Source organism: Anomaloglossus baeobatrachus, chromosome 5 (assembly GCF_048569485.1).
Source record: "Anomaloglossus baeobatrachus isolate aAnoBae1 chromosome 5, aAnoBae1.hap1, whole genome shotgun sequence".
Classification (NCBI taxonomy): domain Eukaryota; kingdom Metazoa; phylum Chordata; class Amphibia; order Anura; family Aromobatidae; genus Anomaloglossus; species Anomaloglossus baeobatrachus.
Window position 1 is genome coordinate 297,706,369 of NC_134357.1, and position 22,922 is coordinate 297,729,290.

A 22,922-nucleotide genomic window follows, 5' to 3' on the forward strand; every position below is an offset into this window, starting at 1 on the left:
GTGTGTACGTCGGAACCTGAGAGGGGTGACTCAGGGTTTTTAGGTCGGCTGATGGGTACCCTTTTTAGGGGAAGGGTGTTGTGCGGGGACCTAACTGTGACTACCTGGCTAGTCCAGGGTGTCACACAGACATTGCAGAAATTTTGAGTTTTTTTTCGGCAGGTGTTTGCACCAAGCTACACAATAACAATCTCCTCTGATTATTGCGCTTTTGCTGCATTTCTTATGCATGTTCCCCATTATTTCATGCGTTTTTGGTGCAGATTTGAAGCCGCATAAGTGTTTTGATAATAGAGAAAAGCTTGGATTCTGCACCTAAAAAGTCACTGCAGTTTTCTCCATGCAGTTTTTAAACTCCAAATAGAAGACTATAGAGAAAAAACACGAAAACCGCAGAGTTCTCTATTTAATAGAGCTCGCCTGTGGTCACCACACCTCGAACCGGCAAGTTAACCATCACTATGCTTTGTATTTTGCATGTAATTAAACTGCCTTCATGTTGTTCGGTAAAGTGTTTTGAAGCAGATGAACATTTGGTGGGTAATTTATTTCTTGCATCAGATAGATGCACTGATATCCTCTTATGCCGCTTATTGCATTTTCTTGAATACCCTGTTGTTGTTTTGACCATTTCTCATTTTCTGAGAATAAATACAAAATTTATTACTTGGAAATTCGTAGAAATGTTTTCAGTAGTTTATAGAATAAAAGAACAATTTACATTTTACGCAAAAAAAATCTATAAAGAGAAAAATCAGGAAAAACTGACCACATGATAGATTCCTTCTATTTCTATTCTCCATGCTTAGTGTGGCACATACAGACACATAATGCAAAGATTAATAGTTTTAGATAGGTCAAATGTGGTGACAGATTCCCTCTCCAAAATTGTGGCTAAACAACTTTGTTTCAAGCATGTGTTGCTCATTCAAACTTACATGTGCAAGTAACAGGTGTGGGCAATATGAAAATCACACCAGAAACCAGATAAAAAGAGGAAAAGTAGATTTAATCTTTGCATTACGTGTCTGTATGTGCCTCACTAACTATGGAGAATAGAAACAGGAGAAGAGAACTGTCTGAGGACTTCAGAATGAAAATTGTTGAAAATTATCAACAATCTTGGAAGGACGAACACCCAGCTGAAGCAGACGCTGAGTTTGGAAGGCCCCCTATACTTCCTGGCCTGGTTGTGACCCCTGGTACTGTGATCAATCCGCTCCTGCTTCTAGCTACACTTGCACAGTTGCATAGTTTTTGAAGGAACTCATCAGCCAGGTTATTCCAAACATCTTAGAAAATGAATCACAAATCTTCTGTAGATGTAGGATTGTGCAAGTCCTTATTTCTAACGTAATCTCAAACATACTCGATGATATTGAGATCCGGTCTCTGTGGGGGCCATGTCATCACTTCCAGGATGCTTTGTTTTTTGGTCCACTGGATATTGCTCTTCAGTTTGGACCTGGGCCCCCCTCCACGTACACCAACACTCAGGGTACAGGATAAGGACGCCGACACTTGGGGAATGGGATAATGACACTGACGCTGACACTTCACTCTTTCCCTCAGCACCCAAGTTTCTTATGATCTAAAATCCCTCTTTCTATCAGCACCCAGCTTTCCTATGTTCTGATTTCCATCTTGTCATCTGCACCCACCTTCCCCATGCTCTGCTATTCATCTTTCCCTCAGCACCCAGCTTTCCCATATTAGAGCAGATGTTTAGCAGAGCATGGGAAAGTTGGGTGCTGAGGGAAAGAGCCTTTTTCCCTCAGCTCAAAACTTTCCCACCCCATGCTTGTATCTTTGTCCCCCTCGTATATAGTTCTCCAAATATAATAATAGCCCCCACATAGCCTTCCATATAAAGGGTCCCACATAACCCTTCATATATGAGAATGCACCCCAATAGTTCTTCATGTATTATAATGCATTTCCCATAGTCCTCCATGTGTAAAGTAACCCTCATAGCCCTCTAATTACTATAATGCAACTCTCATAGTCCTCCATGTATTATAATTCACCCCCATAATCCATGTATAAGGCAGCCACCATTGTTTTCCATATATCATAATTCAGACTCCATACTCCTACATGTATTATAATGTAGCCCCATAGACCTTCACATTGTATTATGCAGCCCCATAGTCCTCCATGTTTAATGCACCCTTATAGTCCATGTAGAAGGTGTCCGTCATATTGCATTATGCAGCCCCATAAACCTCCATGTATAATGCAGCCCCATAGACCTCCATAATGCAGCCCCATAAACCTCCATGTATAATTCAGCCCCACAGATCTCCATGTATAATGTAGTCCCATAAGCCTCTGGCCACCGTGTACTCACTGATTAAAAAAAACAAACAACAAGTCCTCACCTCTACTCATTCCCCTGCTGCTCCGGTCAGAGTGTCCTCCCGTCCTGCTGTCTGTGCTCTGCAGTCTTAGCACAGCAACTGCACAGTGGTGATGTCACTGTGCTTGGCTGCACTGTGACGTCGAGTGCAGGTACAGGGCGAGACTGATGAAGCATGGAGCGGAGCGCGCCACTCGATGCTTCATCATTGCCATGTACGATGATGGGCGAGGGTGGACCCTGTGCCGCCACCACTAACACCGGGCTTCCCTGATTCACGGGCCATATAATGGCCGCATGGTCTGCCACAGAACAGCGCAGCTCCTCTCCCACAGGGAGGAGCCGGCTGCTGATTTGCAGGGTGGGCGCCAGGCTTCTAACCCTGCGGGCCCGGTCGCAATGGCGATTTCTGCGACTGCGGTTATCATGCCCCTGAGCCACAAGGTTTTTGCTACTCCAGGCTGTGAGGGAAGGGTTATACAGCGCTCATGAATATGGAGGTCTACATGGTAGCAGGTTTATTAGTCCACTGATAACCTTTAGCTAGCTCACCATGATGAGTAAGAATCAGTGTTTGAAATGTATTGGCTGTCCTGTAGGTTACACATCATACTTGTATTAAGGCTAAGTTCACACACCGTTTTTTTGACGCTGCGTTTTTGGCCGCTAAAAATGCACAAAAACGCACCCGCGTCAAAAAAACGCACGCGTTTTTGCCGTGATTGGGTGCGTTTTTGGCGGCGTTTTGCTGCGTTTTTGATCTCTGCGTTTTTCTGCGGTTTTCCAATGCATTGCATGGGGGGAAAACGCAGAAAAACGCAGGAAAGAATTGACATGTCCATTTTTTTTTTTTTAAGCTCAAAAACGCAGCTTAAAAAAACAGTTGTGTGCGGGCAGCAAAATTGAAAACTCATAGACTTTGCTGGGGAAGCAAAGTCATGCACTTGTGAGGCCAAAAACGCACCCGAAAAACGCGCAAAAACGCCGCGAAAAACGCACTGTGCGCACATAGCCTTAGCATGAAGAGTGCTAGAATGTGTATTTACAACCACAACGTGCTATTATGCTTGTAGTTTGTAATAAGGAGAAAATATGGGCACAATACATTCAGCTAACCCTCCCGCTGTCTGTAAACTATAATAACCCAGTGGTGTGATTAGGCTATACTCAGTGATTAGGATACACTCACTTAGTGATTAGGATACACTCAAATTATTAAGCTTATTTTTTAATCATGTAATTATTATATTGAAAGTTTTATTTACATTTTTTAGATACCAACAATATAACCCACCCCAAACAGTGTATTCAATTAGTCCACATATTTTTTATGTTTATTCACTGCACAACATACATACATTTATTGCTTTTTCAAGGGTAACCATCCTCGTGAATTCATGTACAGAAGGTTGATTCTCTATTGATGTTGTTCAGTGAGTTTTCATGTTTTATACCTGTCAGAGCTAGTTTAACATCCACCAGGTCTCCAAGGACACACAAGAAGGGATTAAAGGGGAGTTCACTTGGTACACTGAATTAATGAGTCATGAGATTCTTTTCTAATATTAAAGGGAACATCTCACCAGGTTGGAAGTAGATAGTTTTTGATCTTATTTTATTCCCATTGTTCCTCTTAGTATGTTGTTTTCACAGGTGGGGGTTGGGGTAAGCAGGAATAAAATAAGATAAAAAAACTGGACACTTTTGACATTTTGTCATGTCCACTTTAACTCACTTTTTCAGGCACTGACATCAAATGAAGCTTGACAGGTTCCTCAATTGTTTTTTTTATAGCATAATGGACCATCCATCAGCTCAATATTACAATCTTTAACATTGGAATTGCGACATTAAAAGGAAAAGTTATGGAATTATAGGATGTATACTCCTCCTTGCAATGTGGTCGTGTACGCATTGACTAATAAACCACATGTCTACGGTCCTCGTCTCCCATTTATTACTGGACCACTGGCACCACAGATTTTACCCACTTTTCTCCATTTGTTATGCATTCTTCATATCGTGGATCTGCAGCTGCCTTCTTCGAAGCTTTTACAAAGGTTGTGATTCATACAACCATGCTAGTTGAGCATTACAGCTTTTTATCTCCCTGTTTCTTCTCAGATAAGACCCTATTGCACTCTATATCTTTACAGTTTCACTCAGCAAAATGGAATTATGGAAATCATAGTAACAATATACAGGTGCATCTCAATAAATATACAGATATACAAAAAGGGAAACGGAAATATTATATAGTCATTACAATCAGAGTGATCTATTTCAAGTGTTTATTTCTGTCAATGTTGTTGATTATGGCTTACAGCAAATGAAAACCCAATAGTAATTATCTCAGAAAATTAGAATGATAACCACAAAACACCTGCAAAGGCTTTTTAAGCATTTAAGATGGATCCTTAGTCTGGTTCAGTTGGCTACACAATCATGGGGTAGACTGTGTCCAGAAGGCAACCATTGACACACTCCACAAGGAGGGTAAGCCATAAAAGGTCATTGCTGAAGAAGCTGGCTGTTCAGAGTGCTATATCCAAGCATATTAATGGAAGGTTGAGTGGAAGGAAAAAGTGTGGTAGAGAAAGTTCACAAGCAGCCGGGAAAACCGAAGCCTTGATAGAATTGTTAAGAAAAGGCCATTCAAAAATTTGGGGGAGATTCACAAGGAGTAGACCGCTTCTGGAGTCAGTGCTCCCAGAACCACCACACACAGATGTATCCAGGACATGGGCTACAAGTGTCGCATTCCTTGTGTAAAGCCGCTCAAGACCAATAGACAACGTCAGAAACGTCTTACCTGGGCCAAGGAGAAAAAGAACTGGACTGTTGCTCAGTGGTCCAAGATGTTATTTTCAGATAAAAGTAAATATTGCATTTAATTTGGAAATCAAAGTCCCAGAGTCTGGAGGAAGAGTGGAGAGGCCACAATCCAAGCTGCTTGTGGTATAGTGTGAAGTTTCCACAATCAGTGATGGTTTGGGGAGCCATGTCATCTGCTGGTGTAGGTCTACTGTGTTTTAGCAAGACCAAAGTCGGTGCAGCCATCTACCAGTAAATTTTTGAGCACTTCATGCTTCCCTCTACTGACAAGCTTTTTGGAGACTTGGCACCTGTCCACATTGCCAAATCTACCTATACCTTGTTTAATAACTACAGTATAACTATGCTTGATTGGCCAGCAAAACTCGCCAAACCTAAACCTGATAGAGAATCTATGGGGTATTGTCAAGAGGAAGATGAGAGACCCCAGACCCAACAATGCAGATGAGCTGAAGGCTGCAGTCAAACCAACCTGGGCTTCCATAACACCTCAGCAGTGCCACAGGCTGATCGTCGCATTGATGCAGTAATTCATGCAAAAGGAGCCCCGACCAAGTATTGATGCATTTACTGTACAGAGTTTTCAGTAGGCCAACATTACTGAGTTTAAAATATTTTTTTCAGTTGGTCTTATATAATATTCTAATTTTCTGAGATAAGGGCTTTTGAGTTTTCATTGGCTGTAAGCCATAATTATCACCATTAACAGAAATAATCACTTAAAATAGAATAATCTCTGTGTGTAATGACTTTATATAATATGTTTCCCGTTTTGTATTGAATTACTGAAATAAACTAACTTTTTGATGTTATTCTAATGTATTGAGATGCACCTGTACATGTTAATAATATACATTTGATGAAAAATGGAAACAAAATGTTCAAAATGTCTCGATTTATTCAGTATTGCGTATCTTGGCATGACCTTAGTGAGGATATTAATGGCTGTCTGAGGAATGTTTTCCAACTGAATGCACTTGGACATGCAAGTCATCAAGATATGCTTCTAGCAGCTCCTTTTGCAATTGTTGCATTCTTTAATGATGTCAGAGATGTGCTTGATGGGAGATAAGTCTGAAGACACTGATGGCTATGATAGCATGATTAGGCCATGATAGCATGATTAGGCCATGCATGCTGCTCAATAGTGTAAACTTGCACGGGGTGGTAGCCCTGGGAGAGTGCTATATATTTGCCACCCGTTACGCTACAGAAAAGGGGGGTTGCTGTGTGTGTGGGTGTGATGGCGTGATTACCGTTAACACCTTTTGACTCGAGTGGTTCCGTTTCTCCTGAAACGTCTTTATCTTAAGGATAAGGACACAAGACGAGTTGTTATAAACAAAGTACACTTTTCTTAGGAGACAACTTGAGTACATAAGGCAGCAAGCAGCACACTTCATTTTACCTTCTGGATTAAACAGAGGGACACTCTTAACAGTTTCTGACATCGGCATTTATTTGTGTACAGTAAACAGTCAGATAAAATGATGGGCCCCTCCTTCTTCGTGCGGGACCACACTGGTCAATGTGTAATGCTATGGCTCCGCACCCAAACAACAGACCGTGATTCATTTCAAGGGCCACTCATAGAGCTAGTTTCCTCTCTTGTTTCTTGCTAGGCAGGTCCTTTCTCTTACAAGGTCCCCTTTTCACTTCTAGCTAACACTGGAGTCACTCCAGTCGAAGACTACTCTCATACAGATTGCACCAACTTGCTTCCATGATCAAGTTGTGTCATAACCGTTTCTTTTGGTTCATGCTCCCTTGTACTCTCCAACAACTAGCTACACTTGTCTGCTCCTATCAGGTGTTCTTCCCACTTTCCACTCTCTACTCCACTGACTTAATAAGAACTACCTCTCACATTTGTACCCTGTAACTCCACCTAGTCCCCTGGCTGGCTAAGTGTTACCCCTATCATTTTAATCTACAGACTGTTATAGCTCTCAAGGGAATCTAAACCGAGCAGAAGGAAAACAGGGACCTCTTGTGGCCAATGGTAGAATTGCAGGCAACATAACATACAGAACAAAAATCAATACTATAGGGCTATTGTTTTTGTCAAGGGGGATTACGACAACCTAACCATGGTATGGCTCTGTTGAAATGAAATATGTCTCTAGGGACTCTTTGGAGAAATGGCCATACCATCAAATGAATGTAATACCGAGCTTTTAGTGTAGTGAATGAAGATTAGAGGGGTCTGGCTATCATACATTATGCCACCCCAAACCATAATCCTGGGAGTAGGACTGTTTTGACAATAGAGTGGCCTGGACCAATGAATAACCTTGTAGCTGGCCATGCACACCTGCAGATGAGATAGTATCTGGATGCACTATAGAAAAAAGAGTGATACACTGGTCCTATTTTGCTGGAAAATCTTGGGTCCTGGTATTCATGCAGATTAGAGTTGTTGTGAATTGATTCACAGGACCTGGTCCATTGGCCACATCAGTAATCTCTGTGTCCACTTGATTGGTGCCCTGAGAATGTTACTTATCTGACAGCATTTACAGCTCTACTTTTTGTAAGCTGTCTTCTTGTACCAGGCTGGCTATTCAAAAGAAAAGCTGCTGATGTAATCACATGAGAGGTGTGTAAGTTGGCAGCTGGACAAGTCTTGGACAGGAGGTATATGTCACTGAGGTGGAAAGAATGGGTGACAGATCTCGGAGAAGCAGGCTCCAGCATTTGTAGTGCTGAGAGGTGTCTTTATGGGCCCAGATTTTGGGTATGGCCAGAAAAGCTGGGTGGAACTGGCCATTCCCTTACCTCCAGGTAAAGGTTTTGGAAAGGGCTATAAAAGGCAGTTCACCTACCTTGTCTAGTGCTAGGAGTTTAAGTGGAAACACCTTGTCATGGTTCGCCTCCCTGTCCACATGGCTAGGGGGCGGAGCCTTCTCTCGAGCCTCACTTCCAGACCCTGGATGCCTTAAAAGCTGGCATTTCAAGTGAATCAGTGCCGGCTATAAGCTTAGCACTGCTTTGCCTGTGATTGCTGGTCCTGTGAGTGATATCCTGATCTGTCTGTTCCTGTGCCCCCGTGCCCTTGTCTGTGTTCCATCCCCTGGTCGTCCCTCCTGTCCTCTGTCCCCTCTCCTATTTCCCCACTCGGTTGCTTCCTCGGTACTGACCTTGGCCTGACTTTGACTCCGCTTTTGCTCGTCCCTCCGGTCCTGCTTCTGCCCGTACGGTGTTTGACCCAGCCTGTGTGACTATTCCTTGCATGCTCTGCAGCTCTGCTTCTCAGCTGTGCTGATTAGGCAGTGCATGAGAACGCTGTGCATTTCCTTCCTGGTTCTCATTGCTCTGTGTAGTGTCGTCTGCTGCAGAGCTCTGGCTCCCCCTGGTGGCAGCATTACACACCTCTGATGTACTGGTTATCTTTTCAAGAGGCTGACTAAAGGGTACTTTACACGCTGCGACATTGCTACCGATATATCGTCGGGGTCACGTTGTTAGTGATGCACATCCAGCGCCGGTAGCGACATCGCAGCGTGTGACACCAAGGAGCGACGATCAAGGATCGCAAAATCGTCCAAAAACGGTGATCATTGACACGTCGCTCCTTTCCTTAATATCGTTGCTGCTGCAGGTACGATGTTGTTCTTCGTTCCTATACATATGCATACACACACACATCCTTTCTGCCTCGTTCTGGAGGTCAGGCTGCTTTATTAGGGCACTGTTTCTCTTGGACTTCGCCAGTGATACTTCTGGCTCTGCTGTGTTCTGCTCTTGAGTGACCTGTTGTCTGCCCTGCCGCCTCCTGACCTCCGTGTTCACCTGACCTGTTAACCTCCTCTGTTGTCTATTTCCATCAGTGTCTCTCCCGCTGTCTCCCTGTTCGTTCCTTATATGTTTACCTTTATTCTGTCTTGTCTTCCCACTCCCCCTTGCTTCTAGGCTCTGATTTCCCGGCTACTAACTTTTTGCTTTCCTCTGACTATGTTTTAGACTTTGCACTTGTGTACTTACAAGACCTCATGTTGTGACACGGCTTTCTGACGATTCTACTGCCATCTGGTGGGCTTGACTAGTATTACCTCTGCTAGGGAATTCCCTGCTCATACGTTTCCTCCACTTTTACGCCCCCTAGTGGTTTACCAGCTAACTACCTTCTCAGATAGTTTCAGGAATCCTCTCAGTCCCACATTACTGCGCTGTACTGCTATTGTACATCTTAGAGTACAGCGTGACACCTCCTATACACATGCATACATACATTCATACATACACACACACACACACACACGGCCAGGCCCCCTATACACATGCATACATACATATATATATATATATATATATATATATATATATACATACACACACACACACACACACACACACACACACACACACACACACACAGCCAGGCCTCCTACATACATACATACACACACACAGCCAGGCCCCCTATACACATGCATACATATACACAAACACACACACACACAGCCAGGACTCCTACACACACACACACACACACACACACACACACACAGCCAGGCCTCCTATACACATGCATACATACATACATACATACATACATACATACACACACACAAACACATATCCAGGCCCCCTATACACATGCATACATACATATACACACACACACACACAGCCAGGCCTCCTATACACATGCATACATATACATACACACACACACACACACACACACAGAGCCAGGCCTCCTACATACATACACACAGCCAGCCCTCCTATACACATATACACACATACAGAAACAGTGCAGGAAGTCAGGAATCAGCTTCTTTGAAGAGAAGCTCCGGCCCCGCCCCCAGGTTTGCTCCATGTGAGAGGCTGAATGCAGCTTCAGTAGAGCAGTGTGTGTGCAGCTGCCGGCCTCCTGTCACTGCAGACAGGGAGCGGCCGCACACACCAATGAGACAGATAGTCGGGCGGCCCCTCCTCCCCCCATTGTCCCCACAGGTTACTAGTAACCACTCACCTCTCCCTTCTTACTGTCCCTCCTCAGGCACCTCCGTATGTGCCCCCCCGCTGAGCTGCTTCTCTTTTGCATGTCCAGGCTGCGCCGATGCTGCATTCCTAGGAGCCTCCGCCGCTGCTTCTCTCTGTGCGGCCCCGGCTGCTGCAGCTTCTTCTCCTGCCGGGCGGGAACTTTTCAAATGACACACGCGCGCCGTACTGACGACATCAAGGCGCGCGTGTGTCACACACAGAGCATCTGCCGGGTAGGGAACAGAGGACAGATTCCTGCGTTCCGTTGCCTGCACTGACTGTGCGACGCTGCAGGATCTGTTCCCTGCACGGCACGCAGTGTGTGATGACGGCGATCTGACCAGGGACCTCCCCGGAGCCTGGAGCTCCGTCAACAGGTCAGATTGCTCTCATCACTGACCGGCAAGCAAGGACGCCCTGAACCAGGTGGGCCGGTCACAGAGAGTGACCACCTCTTGCCCAGGTCTGATATATATATATATATATATATATATATATATATATATATACTGTGTTTAGTGAAAGTGACATAACTAATGACACAGCTATTAGACGGGGGACTAGGCTACATAGGCTATATGTGGGAGAGGGTGGACTTATTGTAGGAGAAACCTTACATCCCATGTGTCACGATTCATATTTATCTCTGCTGTTGCAGAGTTGTCATTGGTGCCTGTTCTGGTGGTCGGTGTTTTCCGGAGTGTGGCCGGTGGGAGGAGCCTATCGCTCCGTGCCTCATTTCCGGGATCACGGCGCCTTATCATGGTGTAATTTCCTTTGGATTGGCGCCAGTTATAGGTCTTCTCTGCAGCTGGTCCCTGAAAGTTTGCCTGATCCTGCCCATCTAACTTGTCTGCCCTCCCTGACTCCCAGCCTCCTTACTCCGTCCATCTTCCCTGAGTCCCGTCCTCCTTACCGCATCCGTCCAACCTGACTCCCATCCTCCTGACTGTGTCTGTCCTCCCTGACTCCCATCTTCCCTCTCCGGCACCTTCTCTGTTGTTCGATCTCTGTGTTGCCCCACTGCTACGTGCTCGCCCGGCTCCCTACCTTGGCTTGTTACTGACTCCTGTATAGTTCTCCTCCAGTCCCTGACGATACCTCTCGGTTTCTGACCTGGCTCTCCCTGGTACTGCATGATCTCCTGGCTCTGACTTGGGCTCGCACGACATTCCCCAACAGATCCAGAGGTGGAGCTAGTGACACCTAGTGGATTCATTACCACCCTGTGTATACCAGGGGTTCCGGCTCCCCCTGCTGGTATAATACAACATGTAATATTCTGCTCCGCTTTCTGATGTGCAGTATTTTTTGTAAATGGAGAAAGATAATGAAGAAGTCCGTTCATATGGGCTTATATAAGCTTCACAGTCTGTGTGGAAGGCTGCACTAATAATTGTATGATGTCTCATAAAAAAGGGAATATGTTATATTATTTATAGACTGCTGAGACCCCAAAAAACCCACAACCAATCGTCCCATGTAATGAAGAATCAGACTCAGGTATATAAAATCAGAACTCTTTATTATGGAGATTTAATAATCAAATCTCATCTTTTAGTGGATGGTGGTCGGTCACAGCCCAAAATATATAACAAACCATTGAAATAAATCACAGTAAACCAGTACAAAGCGTTGTGCCGCAGCCGGACTCCCGGCGGGGGTAACTTTTGTACCAAAAAACCACCAACGTTGTTGAATTGACCGCTGCTGTGACTTAATCAAATATTATGAAAAACAAAAATAGTACAACTCATTGTGTCGCAGCCGGACTACCGGCACAAGTAAGCCAAACCAGTCAAAATAATTGTGTTGAAGCCGGACTCCCGGCGCACGTAGCTTTTACCATACCAATCATTGTCTCATAGCCGGACTCTCGGCACAGGTAGCTTTTACAGTACCACTCCTTGTCTCACAGCCGGACTTCGGGCGCAGGTAAGCGTCCACACTGAAACCATCAACGTTGACAAAGGGAGGGAGGGTGGGACAGCTGCCTCCGGGTCCCACAGAGTGGGGAGAGACCGGAAAAAGAAAGGATTGAAATTATAAAGGGGGAAGCAGGAGGAGGAGAGAAGAATCATTGGCTGCAACAAACTGGGAGGAGGCAGAAAATTACATGGGACGACCAGATTAACCCCTTATTACGGGGCACAGCAGTCAGGGGGCCCCAGTCAAATACTGGAATGCTCCACAGACTGCTGAGACCCCAAAAAACCCACAACCAATCGTCCCATGTAATGAAGAATCAGACTCAGGTATATAAAATCAGAACTCTTTATTATGGAGATTTAATAATCAAATCTCATCTTTTAGTGGATGGTGGTCGGTCACAGCCCAAAATATATAACAAACCATTGAAATAAATCACAGTAAACCAGTACAAAGCGTTGTGCCGCAGCCGGACTCCCGGCGGGGGTAACTTTTGTACCAAAAAACCACCAACGTTGTTGAATTGACCGCCAAGGAGGAGCAAAGTGCCAACTGTGCTCCGACCCCCACCCAGAAACTAAGGCATGCTAAATACCAACCTGCAAACCAAAGAAATATCAACCCTAAGTCATGTTAAACGTATACCAGTGGGAAACAGAAGCTCTGAATCGTACGCCTCAAATAAAACGTGGCACTCCAGCATGAAGTGTACCCAACAATCCATCAATAGCCGCCCTGTCATACCACGCGATGAATGACCTTTGACTAAATCAATACAAGATCATGAGGAATGACCTGACTAAACCAGTATTAGCTCCTAAATCAACCTGGAACTCGTCATAGTGAGAATCTACGAGGAAGAGGCAGAGGTCATCCCAAAAAGTAACATGTAAAAATGCGTCCAGTAAGATCATAACTCTTTTGCCAGATCGTTACTGCCAAAACCGGTCTCTGATGCCTCTCCAATGAACGTCCACTTCCACCTGCATAGCTCTCCATTCTCCGGGCTGCTCATGGTGAGCAGCCAAAAAATCCATAGCACGGATCTGACACCATCTGAAAAAGAGAAAATTGTTACCAAAGCAATAAACTGGTCTAATATACCTGAGGAAACAATCAGTACATAAAGGCTCTGTGATTTGACCTTGGAATCCGAATTGAAAAGACCAACTGCAAAACTTACGGTATCATAACAAATATCACCAGGACTTGTTCTGGGGAACAAAATTGTATTATTCCACTTCTCCTCCCATGATCGGGACACTGCATATCTCCCAGTATGCAAAAGCAGCGTAAAGGCGCTTAACCACACCTACCAGAAGTAGCACCTACCTATTTTTAAGAGCTATTTTTTTTTTTTTTTTTTTTTTAGTTTGACCATTCCAATCATTTTTATTTCTTTTTCTCATGATGGCCTTATTTCCTAATTTTTGTTGAAATTGATGTATAGTCAGCACCCTGCGTCATATCTGGTGTGCAAATGTGCAAGTCTACCCTATACAGTATATCCTTCGCAATTAAATAACAGCCTTTAGTAATGCAAGAAAGTACTTTTTTTTTTTTTTTTACATAAATGAAATTGTATAACTGAAATAGACAATACAGTAAGATCAGTCTAGAAGTCATTTCAAGGCACCTGTACATGATTGAGGATACCCTGTAGAGAGAACCTTTGGCAATGTCTGATTTCATCTTAATAATTCCATCACCTGTACAATAAGGAAATACTGAAAAACACTATATATGTATATATGCGTAAAAGACCAGCTGCCAACCATTACATGGACTGGCGAAAATAAATAAAACTATTGGAAACCTAGATTACGCTCATTTGGATATTTTTTTTTTTTTTATTAGTTCTTACTACTTTTGGAAGCAATCACTTAACACTTAGCAGTGAATGTATGGAGAAACATTGATTGCAAAATAAAGGTCAGTAGAAACTAGGGACAGGAGAAAATTGGTCCAAGGATAGAAAACAAGGAACGCAAGAACCAATACCTAAAGGCTCGATGGTGTGAAGAAAGAAAAACACTTAATAGTAAACATATGAAGAAACTGATCGAAAACGAATATCACTCACATCGTGTTTTACCGTAAGCTCACCATGTTGTGGAGCCACCAAAGACTTCACCAGCATCAATAATCGAGCGCATCATGATGGAAATGGATCCCCTCCACTCGGGCATTGGGGCAAAACTTTCAGAGTATAATGAAAGCAAGGAGGAGCGTAATCAACAATACTTCACGGGTATGGGGAAACCAAACACTAAAGAACAATAACCTAAATGGGCGATGTACCGGGTAAGGGGTTTAAGATTAGGAATGCTCATGTTTATGAACCAAAAGCAAAAACAAGTCCGGGTGTGGTATCAAGTGTAGTATCAATGGGAAACAACACAGAAATTCTAGGTGAAGTATTCAAACCCTAGACCCCATAACGCACAGAACCGACAACATTGAAAAGATAAAATCCCAACCCAGGGACTGCAGAAAGGCAATTATAGGATAAAAGGATGTAGCATTATACAATATTTTTATAGGATACCATGATGGTGAAATGTAAAAATGTCCACGAATGGGACTGAACCCAGAGCTCTATCTGCAACCTGCACACTACCATTGAGCTATGTCGTAATCACGGCAAAAGGCCAAGTCTGAAAAGGAAAAAACCAGATGGGGGAAAATGCCACCCGCTGAGGGAATCACTACCCGAAATGAACAAATACCCATCACAAAGGGTGCGGCTCCAAATAAGGAACACTGGACCAAACAAAAAGGAACAAAACGTGGTTAATAAAGTTGAGAAGCATTAAATCATCAAGGTGGCGTATGATGAAAAGACCCCGCCACGTAATTAATGACTATTAAAGGAAAGAAGTAAAATGACTGAATGTAATAACATGAATAAAACAACCCAAAGAAGGAACGTGTCATAAATTAAAGTCTGCAAAGCAACCAAAAATGCAGAGAAAACGGTGACAGTGTGGGACCCGATGTGTGATGATGCATGTTACTGATGTAAACCTGAGAGAGGAGATGGAATCTGATAGCTACAGTATAATATATATTTCTATATATACACATACAAAAACACACTTGTGTAAATGTCATTATCGGATATATTGGGGTTAACAATGAACCCTTGTAAGACATTATTAGAAACACCATGGTTAAGGCTGAACACATGGATGCAGACAGCCACGACATCATCTAATAATGAATGGTTAATAATAATTAGGTAGGTGACCTGGCGATAGGGGGCAGCAGAGGGGTGTCCTAACACAAACTGACCCTGAGCGGGGATGGATCCAGAGACCCCAGTATGGGAGAACAAGTAAAGCATCATGGGCAAACCCCCTAAAGCAAATGGCAACCCGGTAACTTAGCGTCTCTCTGAGAAATGCGCAGGGATCAAATACTTGACGCCATGTTCTCATCCATTGCACTTTAATTGGTGGATGCCTACCTGCTATAACCCTCACACCAAACCGCTGTACGACAGGCTATATAACTAGTCATAGCGCAACCCTGAACTGGAAACGCCTGGGTTTTTTTTGTTTTTTTTTCTTCCTTTCTTCATCTGCGGGTTCTTTTAGGATACTGCGGTTACTAGCAGGGGTTAGTGTACACTTAATTCCTGGGGATCTGGTTAACTAAAGCATTTTTTTTTTTTTTTTTACTGAAATCATTATAGTTGTTATTATTACTATTATTATAAACTGGGATCATGGAAGACTAAACAACCCAAGGGTACTCACCGCTGTCAGGAGGAACCAGAAGAGTCCGGCTGGCCCAGACAGATGCTGGAGGGTCGGCGGGAGGACCTATAACATGCCCTTCTGTGGGGCCTTGCCAATGATTAAGGGATTCTTCAGACAATGAAGGTGAACGCCGTGGCAAACGTCTTGAGCGATGACTCCTTCCTGAAGGCCTGTGGTAATGCAAACAACTGCTCCGGCTATTACAGGCCGGCCAGCAGTGACTGATACCGAGGAGCGTCACCGTGCGGAGCGGGTACCACAGCTGTAATGGCAGCACCGCCATGTTGGGGATCCAGCACCCGCATGCTCAAGGACCAAGGAGGGGGCAGGGAGGGGGTTAAAGAAAGAGCCATGCCAGCCGGAGGCAGCACATGCAGTTTAGGGGTTAATAATGGGGTGGGGGGCAGAAGCAGTAATGCAGTGGTTTTATAGCTGCGGGGAGGGGAACATGCACATCACAAGTGTTTACTATTATGCAGAGCATGGACCCCACTGAATGAGGCGCTGCGCTCGCCCATTATAGAGGCAACTAACGCTGCAGGGTGGGTTTGATATTGGGGCAGTATATAGGTGGGATAGATTCTACAATGTGTGGGCTCCATGCTGCCCAACATTTCCAGAGGGAATAAACGTTTGTTTTGTTGTTTTTTTTTTGTTTGTTTTTTGTAAATGTTCTATTTATTTATTGTTACATATAGACTATAATGGGGGTAGGAGGGTGGGAATTATTATAGTGGACACAAGGAAATATCCCATGTCCATCAACCAAACCAGCCACATCCACCACCTGAAAGGAGCCCATACACTCCAGGACTAACCACCTGGGAAGAGTCCATACATTCCAGGCTCATCCACCCGGAAGGAGCTCATACACTCTAGGACTAACCACCTTGAAAGAGCCCATACATTAAAGGCTTTTCCACAGGGAAGAAGCTCATACAAGGTGGGTGCAGATAGTTAAAAATAGCAGCGATGCACTCCCTGTATAGTGAGGGCATGGCAATCGCTCAGTGATGGTGGGCGGGGCCAGAATGGAGCGTCCACACAGTCCAACCACGGGTTCAGTGCAGTTACTAGGGCATAGCACAAAGGGTGGGGGCGATGCTACTGCTCTCTGTTACTGACAGAGGAGCAGCCAGGGCAGACCATCAAGGCTGGGAGGGAGGAGGGGGAGGTGAGTGAGGAGGTGCACGCTGCCTCCACTGGGCCTTAGATGCAGGCAGGCACGCTGACCTCCTGCTGGCATGGCTGTGAGCAGGGACAGGAGCTTAGCCATCAGGAGGGACGGGACACTGGCCAGAGATCTGAGATGACAGCCATGCATCCCAATCCCTCCTGATAGTCTGGGATGGCAGCGGTTAGATCGACTGCCGTACTCACTCTCTCCAGGTGCACAGCGGGGACAGCTGCCTCCGGGTCCCACAGAGTGGGGAGAGACCGGAAAAAGAAAGGATTGAAATTATAAAGGGGGAAGCAGGAGGAGGAGGAGGAGAGAAGAATCATTGGCTGCCACAAACTGGGAGGAGGCAGAAAATTACATGGGACGACCAGATTAACCCCTTATTACGGGGCACAGCAGTCAGGGGGCCCCAGTCAAATACTGGAATGCTCCACACATTAGTGAGTGCCACAAAATCATATTAAAATAAAGATAAAATGAACGACTCCTTTAAGGATGTTTAGAAGTAACTCACATTAGCAGTGCCTTTTTACGTCACCAGGAGGGGCATGCACCTACATCATTAATCTACATAACAACCTATTGTATAGGCTTCACGACTCCAGAGGTGACATTGTGGCGCCCCTGACCTGGTCAGGCACCACTGAGTACTGCACCCATGCTGGGGACAGTACAACACAGGTAATCCAGAAGGCTGACCGGGGTGTGGAACACAGGCGCATAGTGATCAGGTCTCACACATGTACCCATGAGAGGACCCCTGGGGATCCCAGGAGGGGGAAAAGCCTTCACCTTCACTGGAATAGTGGAGGGGGCCAAAAGCCTCCATCTCCTCTCAAGGGGTGTGGTAAGAGAATCTGGTTGCTAGGTGGCGTAGGCAGGCACAAAAAGGGAAAAGAGAAGGAGGAGTAAACAGTCTAGAGTCTGCAGCAGAGTGTGGAGGAGTGAGGAGCAGGAAAGTGAAGCTCAGACAGGAGCAGCAGTGAAGGTCCCAGATGTGAGCCGGTTCAGTGCAGAGTCCAGGGAGCTCGAGTGAGGAGCAGATCCCGTGGGCTGCTGTAGTCTGACAGCGTCCGCGCAGTGGCTACCGACGGGGGAGAACGGTCAACTAGGAGTGCTACCCGAAATCCATCTTCAGCTAGAGAGAGAGCAACGGAGTGGGAAGTAAGGAGACTGCTAGAGAGTACCAGGCCCAAACGGGCGGCAGATCCCGAAGCGGAGATAGATCCAGCTTTCTTTTGCTAAACCTGCCGGTGTGGGGCTCTCAAAGCCCACGCCACAACACCACAAAAGCCGCAGCCACGTAGCCACAGTTAGGGCCCATAGGTCACAGGAGGCAAGCAGCTGGAGTGGCCTGGTCCAGGCGACAAGCAAACGGCAAACGAAGGGGAGAGAGGCTGCAGCATCTTCCCTGGGTGACCCCCATAGGGACTCACAGTCGGGGTTACCCCAAACCACCAAGGGCTAAGGAAGGCGAGTTAGTAGTCACCCTCACAAGTCAGCCTGAAGGACACCTGGTTCCCACTTGGTTCATCCCAGCTACGCCCGGGTCACTCACCCTGCCATCAACTGTGAGTAAAAACCCTGAAAGACATCCTGCCTGTGTTGAGTCATTCTGCGCCTTGTAGTTCTACGCATCTACACAGGGCCCTGGGGCTTGCCTCACTCTCAGGAGGCTACTACAACTGGCTGCACCCACCATCAGCCCCAGGCATCCCTTAACCTGCAGTGGCGGTCCCCCACTGACCGCAAATCTGAGAGTGGCGTCACGACAAACTACAGAGAAGGTTTCCTACCTGTGACCAGACAGATCCAGCTACGTGGAGTCCCTGAAGGTAATGCACCGACACAGCGTTTGCGGGGCTTCACATCTGGCGTCACGAACAGGATAAGGACTAGACCTGTCCAGACAGGTGACCATGTGCCTGGGCGGTCCGCTTGAAAAATTGGAAGCGCCGCCATATTGCCACCATGAAAAGCGCGCTGAAAAACAACAGCAGCCCGCGCTGGAAGAAGTTACCGCCCACGAAGAGGTGTGGCTACCCAGAGATCCCCTGCAGAGTTCTGACCTCGCTTGTGAAGAAAGCGGAAGCGTCCAGAGACGGCGGGAAGGACAGAGAGCCACAAGCCTGCTGCTGCAGAGAGAAGAAATGGAGTCCGGACGTGGATACCCAGAACCAGGCTCTGCTGCCTGGTGGTGCCGGGAGCTTGCTATCTTCTGCGATCAGCTGGAGGCCAGGATTATGCGACAGCTCAGTGAGGGACGCACGGAGCTTCTGGAGATGGCTGCGGCGGTTCGGACCTACGAAGAGGGAGCCGCGCGACGCATGCCAGATCGAGCGGCGACGACTCAGATCCCGATGGTGCCACCGATGGGTGAGTCCAGAGTTGCCCCGGCCAGCGCAAGTGCTCCGACCCCTGCTGCTACGACCGCGGTCCCAGAAGAGGCGCCTGGCGCGGCGACGCTGAGCGAGGCCGCAGCCACGCTAGGTGCGGCCCGCCAAATCCAGGCCGCCGCAGCGACACCCCGCCTGGCCCGCAAAGGTCCGACTGCCACGGCGATACTCATCCGTGCCGCAGGTGTGACGCTGACCCAGGCTGCCACCCTGCTGAGCCCAGTCCGCCAAGACCCCACCGCAGCAGCGACGCTCGTCCGAGCCGCAAGTGAGATGCTGAACCAGGCCGCAGCCCCGCCAGGTGCGGCCCGTCAAGCCCCGATCACTGCAGCGACGCCCAGCTCCACCGGCACGGACCCCATTGGGGATGCGACGCCAATTCAGACCGCGGCTGCAATGCCCAGTCCGGCCCGCCAAGAACTGGCCGCAACAGCGACGCAGATCCAGGCCGCCGCCACGCCAGGCTCGGCCCGCACAGACCAGGCCGCCGCCATGCCAGGCGCGGCCCGCCAAGACCAGGCCGCCGCAGCGATGCCCTGCGCGGCCCGCCAAGAAAAGACTACATCACCATTTACCCCGGCCTGCAAGGCCAGAGCAGACACCGCTCCCCAGTCTAAGGAGGTCCCTGCAAGGAAATCCCTGATAGGTGAAGACCCCGCGTACTGGCAGCTGAAGGCTGACATGGAGGCCAAGTTTCCACAGGAGATGGTGGACCAGTACATGCTCCCTCCGCACACCCCTAAGGCAACCCCTGCAGCAACCACGCCGAAGAGTCCACCGCCTGGGCCAGCTGAGGAACACTCATCCCTAGCGCTGCCACGACCAGAGTGCAGCGAAGAACTAAGGGGGAGAGGAGGGCAAGAAGTTGAGGAGTTGCCCCCGGAGCCAGCAGCAGTGCTAGTCCCAGAGCCGGAGATGCTGCCATATTCCCGCTGGGACGAGGAAGACCTGACACCTCCTGCTGAAGAAGACCTGCCCAACCACCCCACCTGGGAGCTTGTAAGCTGTACTTCGCAGAATCCAGCCCGCAAGACACGGCGCCGAGGCGGTAGTACAAAGTATCCTCCAACATCACAATCTCCTGAGCAGAAAGACGAAGTCACCGCCAGAGACCTAGAGGAGAAACGGTTCCTGAGAAGGTTCAAACCCCAGATCAGAGGACCCCTGCGTCGAGGAATTGTCGAAGATTTCAGCCTCAAATCAGGATACGGCTTTATAGTATCACCTGGTGTGAAGGAAGGGATTTTTGTCAATCGAAGGGATGTGAGAGCCCACCTGCCCAGAGGACACCCTGGAAGAAATTTGAAGATAGGAGACTCAGTGGAGTTCACTATGCATCAGGGAGAAAGAGGCTGGTATGCCCTAGATGTTGCACCATGTTCTAGAAGTCCTTGCAGAAGCCCTGCAGTCACAACAGAAGATGAAGACAGAGACACTGAAGAAGAAAGAAAATACAACGAACCCACAGACGAAGAAAGAGATCAAGAAACCAGCAGGTGCCGCAGCCCTACAGGCCCAAGCCCTGGTATGGAAGAGTAGAGGAATCTGCATAAAGTAAAGCATACAGCAAGTTAAAGTTTTGAAAAAGTTGGAAGTTTTGCAACGTTTACGTTTAAGTATGTGCCCACATAAACTTGTGTGAGAAAACCATAAACCTTAAGGCTATGAACTGGCTATAGCCACAAACTCTCGCAGTGTAAATAGTTACACCAGAGGGCACCACCACCACCAGAGTCAGCCTGTTTAGGGGCTTGGCTCGTCTGCAACCGGGAGGAGCCCGTCCGTATATAGGGCCTTGGCTCACCTGCGACCAGAGAGCATGCCTGTTTATGGGGCCTGGCTCTCCACCACAAAGAGGGTACCTGGTCAGCACCAACTGTGGAGGCCGCCTCTACATCCTGCCAGAAGAGGCTGAGGGCGCGGATCCACCAGGCCAGGTATACCCTGAAACCACCAGCCCATGAAAGCCGCCTCTACATCCTGCCAGAAGTGGCTGAAGGCGCGGCCAACGGGAGAGGCAGATTGGAGGAAAGGTCTGGGGAAGTAGATGGCCCAGATCTGGTTACCAAAAGGACCGGTGACCTGCCTCCTGAAAGGGTTTGGGTGGGTTAACGGACTTGTGGGTGGAGGGTGGTGATGTATGGTACCTGGTGCTTTTAAAAATGTTTTACATGTTTTAATGTTTTATGCATTTTAAAATGTTGTCTTGCAGCCCGAGGACGTGCTGGTGATAACTAAGGGGGAATGTGGCGCCCCTGACCTGGTCAGGCACCACTGAGTACTGCACCCATGCTGGGGACAGTACAACACAGGTAATCCAGAAGGCTGACCGGGGTGTGGAACACAGGCGCATAGTGATCAGGTCTCACACATGTACCCATGAGAGGACCCCTGGGGATCCCAGGAGGGGGAAAAGCCTTCACCTTCACTGGAATAGTGGAGGGGGCCAAAAGCCTCCATCTCCTCTCAAGGGGTGTGGTAAGAGAATCTGGTTGCTAGGTGGCGTAGGCAGGCACAAAAAGGGAAAAGAGAAGGAGGAGTAAACAGTCTAGAGTCTGCAGCAGAGTGTGGAGGAGTGAGGAGCAGGAAAGTGAAGCTCAGACAGGAGCAGCAGTGAAGGTCCCAGATGTGAGCCGGTTCAGTGCAGAGTCCAGGGAGCTCGAGTGAGGAGCAGATCCCGTGGGCTGCTGTAGTCTGACAGCGTCCGCGCAGTGGCTACCGACGGGGGAGAACGGTCAACTAGGAGTGCTACCCGAAATCCATCTTCAGCTAGAGAGAGAGCAACGGAGTGGGAAGTAAGGAGACTGCTAGAGAGTACCAGGCCCAAACGGGCGGCAGATCCCGAAGCGGAGATAGATCCAGCTTTCTTTTGCTAAACCTGCCGGTGTGGGGCTCTCAAAGCCCACGCCACAACACCACAAAAGCCGCAGCCACGTAGCCACAGTTAGGGCCCATAGGTCACAGGAGGCAAGCAGCTGGAGTGGCCTGGTCCAGGCGACAAGCAAACGGCAAACGAAGGGGAGAGAGGCTGCAGCATCTTCCCTGGGTGACCCCCATAGGGACTCAAAGTCGGGGTTACCCCAAACCACCAAGGGCTAAGGAAGGCGAGTTAGTAGTCACCCTCACAAGTCAGCCTGAAGGACACCTGGTTCCCACTTGGTTCATCCCAGCTACGCCCGGGTCACTCACCCTGCCATCAACTGTGAGTAAAAACCCTGAAAGACATCCTGCCTGTGTTGAGTCATTCTGCGCCTTGTAGTTCTACGCATCTACACAGGGCCCTGGGGCTTGCCTCACTCTCAGGAGGCTACTACAACTGGCTGCACCCACCATCAGCCCCAGGCATCCCTTAACCTGCAGTGGCGGTCCCCCACTGACCGCAAATCTGAGAGTGGCGTCACGACAAACTACAGAGAAGGTTTCCTACCTGTGACCAGACAGATCCAGCTACGTGGAGTCCCTGAAGG

At 47.6% G+C, this 22,922-nt stretch overlaps 1 protein-coding gene across 1 annotated transcript in view; it reads left to right on the forward strand.

Annotated features, from left to right (window-relative positions):
• The window catches only part of LOC142311317 (proton channel OTOP2-like), a 124,549-nt gene that overhangs the window by 73,975 nt on the left and 27,652 nt on the right, over positions 1-22,922 (forward strand). The window lies entirely within an intron of this gene.